This window comes from Mugil cephalus, chromosome 2 (assembly GCF_022458985.1).
Source record: "Mugil cephalus isolate CIBA_MC_2020 chromosome 2, CIBA_Mcephalus_1.1, whole genome shotgun sequence".
Taxonomy (NCBI): Eukaryota; Metazoa; Chordata; class Actinopteri; order Mugiliformes; family Mugilidae; genus Mugil; species Mugil cephalus.
In genome coordinates this window covers 24,534,302-24,540,301 of record NC_061771.1, presented here as the reverse complement: position 1 = coordinate 24,540,301, position 6,000 = coordinate 24,534,302, and the positions used below count along the sequence as shown (strand labels likewise).

Below are 6,000 nucleotides of genomic sequence, written 5' to 3'. Positions count from 1 at the left end.
GGTGTTCATGAGTTCGTTCGTTACCTGGAACCACTGGTCCTCTGGAGGGTCATTGGGTGCTGGAGTACACCCTAGACAGGACTCCAGTCTATGACAGAGAGAGAGAGACAACCATTCACCATCCAGTATGTCTTCACTCAATGAAAACACACACAAAAGGACACATCAATGACTAAGGACTCTGGTTCAAGACTGTGTTAAAGTGGCTGATGGCTTCCCACGTCCCGAGAGAGGTTTTCAGGTTATTGCTCATTCTTCAGACACCAGTCTTCTCCTGCTAAATGTGGACGTTTCTTTAGAAGCGTGTCCCATGCCCTTCAGGTGTTGGAGTCCTGAAAAGTTGAGTTTTGTATTTGGGGTGAATAAGTTCTTTCCTCTGTGTGTTTCTCCTCACAAGACCCAACCATTTCAGCCTTAATTTTCTGTCTTTCTTTCCTTCTTTTTTTTTTGGACCATGACCTGGTTTACTGAAAACCTTCACAGACATTTAATTATCCAGTTACAGGTGGAACAAGTAGAACAAGAAAATGGGATTTCACATTTGTAGCATTCGCCCGCTCAGTTTAGACATTCAGATCAAAACACCTAAAACAAAGAACTCTGTTTTTCCTCGGTCGTAAACAGAACATTTTGGTTGTATTAGCTTGATTGTCGGACAAAACAAGACTCCATTTAAATCACAGTGATGGACATTTTCTGTCACTTAAAGTAAATATTAAAAATGATCGATATTTGTAGGTCCATATATGAGTATTTAAAGAGTGCAGCCACAGCTTAGCTTCGGCTCCACTAACCTAAGAAATTTCTGAGGCCACATCTCCTGACCCACCAAAAATAATAATCTGGTATCTTTTGAAATGTCAGACTCCATCTGCAGCTACAATTCAAAGGCCACACTGCAGCCACCAGTGTGGCCTTGTCTTCCAAATTTCTGTTGGGACCTTGATGGATTTATAATTCATATTCTCAGTCAACCCTGAATTATTGAGGCTGTGGCTTTCTCTGGAGCTGCCCACGGAGTAAATACTGATCATCATTATGCAATGCAGTACAAAGCATTAATCACTGCAGCAGCGGCGTTTTTATTGATGTACTATAAACTTGGCTGGAAAAGAGCAATGGGATGCACGATTAAGGCTGGCCAAGAAAAAAAAAAAAACATGTATATTTCAAGCTTGTTGTGCAAATAAGTAATTGGATTCATTAACACCTGAATACTGTCGAGTATATTTGGTAACTATTTGTACTTGGTGGTATCAGATGGCTGGCAGGGCGGGAGTAAGTCTGGCTCTTGAGACGTGAAGGACATCGCAGTGATCGATGATTTTGTGTAACGCGAAGTAAGTCATCGTTACCTTCCTGATTTGAAACTCACCAGAATCTGAGCTCTCATCTCACGCAGTTCATACATCTTTAATTTCGCACAAAACTGTGTTCCTAGACCTGCTATGGACAAGTCGCTGAATGGCATCACTTTTTTCCAGGCACGTAATCCTGGGACTTTTGTGAGTCTTGCTTAACTTTCTGCTCTTTTTTGGCACCTGAGTTTTTTTTTTTCCTCATAGTGCCAGACATGTTTTATACTCTTTCATTGCAGCGCCAGTTTCATTGCATATCGAGCAGACACACTTCCCCTTGTTTTCTGTGAAGAAATATTCCCTTTTCCACTGTGTCTGAGTTTATTTATTCATTTATTTATTTATTTTGTAGAGAGGGCTGCAGTGTTCAAGACCTACAGCTAAAGCCGTGGGTTACAGTTGGGGTGCAGGGGCCGTAGTTTGGAAACCCCTTGGTCTAAAATATGATCCCACAAGAGCAAATGATTCACGCTCCGCAGCTTGTGTGTCTCAGAGGAGTCGGCGCTGTTGGTTTCCTACTGGAAGAACACACGACAGCAAATCTCCCTCCGCCGAGTGCTCGCTTCCGCATATCCATACATTCATCACTCTCTTTTCTGTCTTGTTTAAAAATCAATCTGAGTGTGAGATATTCCGTCCTGGGTCTTATTTGGCGCCTGCTTCCTGAATCCAGCCCAGTTGATCATGTCTGGCTGTTCCCTACATGACAGGGAAAAAAAAAAAAAAAAAAAGTAGACTAATCTTCTCTGTCTTCTCCCCTCTGTAAGTTTCCAGCCACTCGAGGGTCCCAACCTCCATCACACCTGGGAGATTGGATTGGTTTCCCTCCTGCAGTGGACACTGAGGCCGGGGAGGCAACAGATTCAGCCACATCCACCCCTACCTACGAGTTTCTTAGTTCCGGTGCTGTTAGTGCGTCAAGCCGAGAGGTCGCAGTGATGATTGCTGCGCTGGTGAATGCACTGAGAGGGATAATTTCATGCTCCATCCATCTGCTGTAGCATTTTCATGTTTTCTGATGAGCTGACAGCCCAAAGAAAGCTGTTAGTCACCTCAGCGCAGCGTGGCCCTCCGCGTCCGCCGCGCGCCTCGTTCGCGCTTGATTGAAGTCATCGAGGCCTTCGAGCGAATCTCTTTGTTGCCCAAGAACAAACCGGTAAACATGTTGATTGTACTCCCTCAATTAAACAGCTCTCAGTAATGTCACGACCCGCTGCCTCGCTGAGCGCACGCAGGCCACCGTTAGATTCTTTGACTCAGGGACAGATGGGACGGCTTTTTTTCTCTCCGCGATTCTCCTTCCAAAAACAAACCTTTGGCTCCTGCTGTTTGAGAAATGAGTGTGAAGCTCGACAGCAAAGGATGTCGAGACAAATCATGTGTGAAGACGCTTTGTTCGCTTGACTCGCGCAGGTGATGGGGAAGGTACGCGGCAGACCCCGTCACCCGTGCTGAACAAGAGCAAATGAAATGAGTTTTTATTTTTTAAATGTGGGCTCTTCTTCGAAACCAGATCAAACTGATCGTTTTCAAACTGCAAATCAAACGGTGACGTCAAAGCATTGAGACAGTGTGTAGTGACAAACCAACCCCTCAACTGTATTTTATTGTTGTAGCATTATTTTCACACCAAGCCTGATGCAGACTCAGTTCCTTTTAGAATATGCTTCTGGTGACACTCTTTTGGGATTTCATAGACTTCAACTACAGACTGTATATAAATATTGACAATGCATCCCCGTTTCCTTGCATTGGCCAAACTGACACTATTTTCCAGGGAATATGGACAATCAACAGTCTGCGAAGAGGAGAGTCTGACCCGAGAGTGCAGCCATGACCCGACCACATTTCCTCCAGACTCACTCACGTTTTCGTTAAATTAATACTGCGCCAAAAGAAATGTTAAATTATACACTTTATTTATTAATTTTTTCCTACTCTCATGGTTCTACAGGACCGTGAACCTTAATTGCCTACCCAAAATGACTGAAACTATCCTTAAAAAAATATCTGATGTGTATTTTAGTGTTTTTGTTTGGCCCGAGTCTCATCCACTAACCTGTAGGGGGAGGAGCTTATGACCTGTACTGCAGCCAGACACCAGGGGGAGCTCTACTTGGTTTGACTTCACTTTTACAGAGCTGTTCCGCTGTCCATCTTCGTACAGTTTATGGTGTCAAGGACCATTGGTAAAATATGTTTTTAAACTGGATGTGTCAATCAGCAACTGTTTTCTAAACATCAGTCCCAAAGCTGTAGCTGGTTCCCTCTGCTGAGAGGCCAAAAAAAAAAAAAAAAAAAAATGTCAGAAAGCATCTGCGACCCTCGTTTTTGGTGGCGTTTCTTGCCACACTGCCACTAATTGGACCTCTGACAGCAGCTTTTCAGTCATGTTGAATCAGCTGTTGAGTTTAGGGAACCAGAAGAATGTGATCAGAACACATTCTTCTGAACATTCAAATACACAAATATTTCCACGACAACATGATCACCCAGAATGAATAAACCATAGACCAACTGCTCAGGTCGTGATTAGTATGATGATTTGTAGGTAAAAATTCGTCAGAGTTATTTTATTTCAAACAGTCACAGAATGTGCTATGCTCACGTCCTTCACAGCCAGGCTGCTGAACGCGCTGCACAAGGTCCTTCCTTCTTACTGGTGTGAAGCTGTACAATCAAGCCTGCTCCCAGGAGACCACACACAAAATAGACCAATACATCACAATACAAACCTCAATACCATGTGCAATAATTTATTATATGTTTCTATCTGTCTCTGTTTATTGTTTCCACTATCTAAATGAACTCTGTCTGTGATATACATGCTGTTTAGTTATTTATTTTGATGTATTTATTTATTTATTTATTTATTTTAGTGTGTTTATTTTAATAATGTATTTATAGTTTGTTACGTTGGTAACCTGTAGCATTTTTAATGGTATATGTTAATTATTTATTTATTTATGTGTGTGTGTGTTTTATTATTTATTTATTTTAGTGTGTTTATATTCTATTTTTTTTAAATATTACATTTATATATATATATATATATATATATAAATATATACATTTATTTTGATGTATTTATATTTTAGTTTGTTTATATTTCTTAAGTTATTTATAGTTTGTTGTGTTAGTAACCTGTACCATTTTTTTGAATGGTATATGTTAAATAGTTTTATCTATTTATTTATTTATTTATTTATTTATTTATTTATTTATGTGTGTGTTCATATTTTACTATTTATTTATTTTAGTGTTTATATATTATTTGTTATTTTATACTTTAGTTGTTTATTTTGATGTATTTATATTTTAGTTTGTTTATATTTCATAAGGTATTTATAGCTCATTGCGTTGGTAACCTGTAGCATATTTTTTTTAAATGGTATGTGTTAAATTGTTTTATTTATTTATTTGTGTGTTCATATTTTATTATTTATTTTAGTCTGTTGACCATGTATTTTTGCTGTGATGTGGTTTAGTTATTTATTTTGATGTATTTATATTTTAGTTTGTTTATATTTCATAAGTTATTTATAGATTGTTGCGTTGGTAACCTGTAACTTTTTTTGAATGGTATATGTTAAATTGTTTATTTATTTATATGTGTGTGTTCATATTGTATTTATTTATTTATTTATTTATGTGTGTTCATATTTTATTATTTATTTTAGTCTGTTGATTATGTATTTTTGCTGTGATGTGGTTTAGTTATTTATTTTGATGTATTTATATTAGTTTGTTTATATTTCATAAGTTATTTATAGCTTGTTGCATTGGTAACCTGTAACATTTTTTTGAATGGTATATGTTAAACTGTTTATTTATTTGTTTATTTATTTATTTATGTTCATATTTTATTATTTATTTTAGTCTGTTGACCATATACTTTTGCTGTGATGTGATTTAGTTATTTATTTTGATGTATTTATATTTTAGTTTGTTTATATTTCGTAATTTATTTATAGTTCGTTGCGATAGTAACCGTAACCTGTGACGTTTCGCCTCAGCCCCGCCGCCCCTACGGTGCATTCTGGGTCCAACCCAATATGGCTGCGCCCTTGCAGAAGTGCTGAAGAAGTGTCTCGCCGGAGAAATTCTCGGGATTGCTTGCGATTTACGCGAAAACCGTCGCGCCGACCGAGCCCCCGGGGTCGCTGGTTTGTAGAGGAGGACCGCACGACCGCAGTCATCGACAAGTGTGGCCGGCGCTCCGTGTGGCTGTGGCAGACTGTCCGTGTGAAGATGGGCCTCGTCTTCAGCCCCTTCCCATAGCGAAGAGCCGTGGGGAGAGGAGCCGCAGATTCCCCTGCAAACACGCGCCCGTCCAGCTCGGATTTGACGGCTTTGACATACTATACCGGCTGTGGACGCTGCCCTACAAGTTTCTGACCAGGATTATTTGTGCGACCGTGTCTGTCATCGTCCGGAGACGGAGAGGTTCCCCGGCCAGGGTTGATAATCCCACCGCACCAAGGTCTGCATCTGCACGCTTCGCCGCCGCCAGTAGCGCCATTTCTGCACATCTGCTCTGTCTCACCCATGTCTCTGCTCACCTAATCTCACTGTGTACCTGTGGAAAAGCCTCAAATAGCACTAGCCTCTCGTGCAGTTTGACACCTGACAGCGACAGTCG

The 6,000-nt window shown here is 40.2% G+C and overlaps 1 protein-coding gene across 3 annotated transcripts in view; it reads left to right on the top strand.

Annotated features, from left to right (window-relative positions):
* The first annotated feature begins 5,382 nt into the window (after window positions 1-5,382).
* Window positions 5,383-6,000, top strand: part of rptor (regulatory associated protein of MTOR, complex 1) — a 177,767-nt gene continuing 177,149 nt past the window's right edge. For all 3 annotated transcript variants that reach the window (XM_047578359.1, XM_047578358.1, XM_047578356.1), the window contains exon 1: window positions 5,383-5,841. The gene's annotated coding sequence lies outside the window, so the exon portion shown is untranslated. The remainder of the gene's footprint in view (window positions 5,842-6,000) is intronic.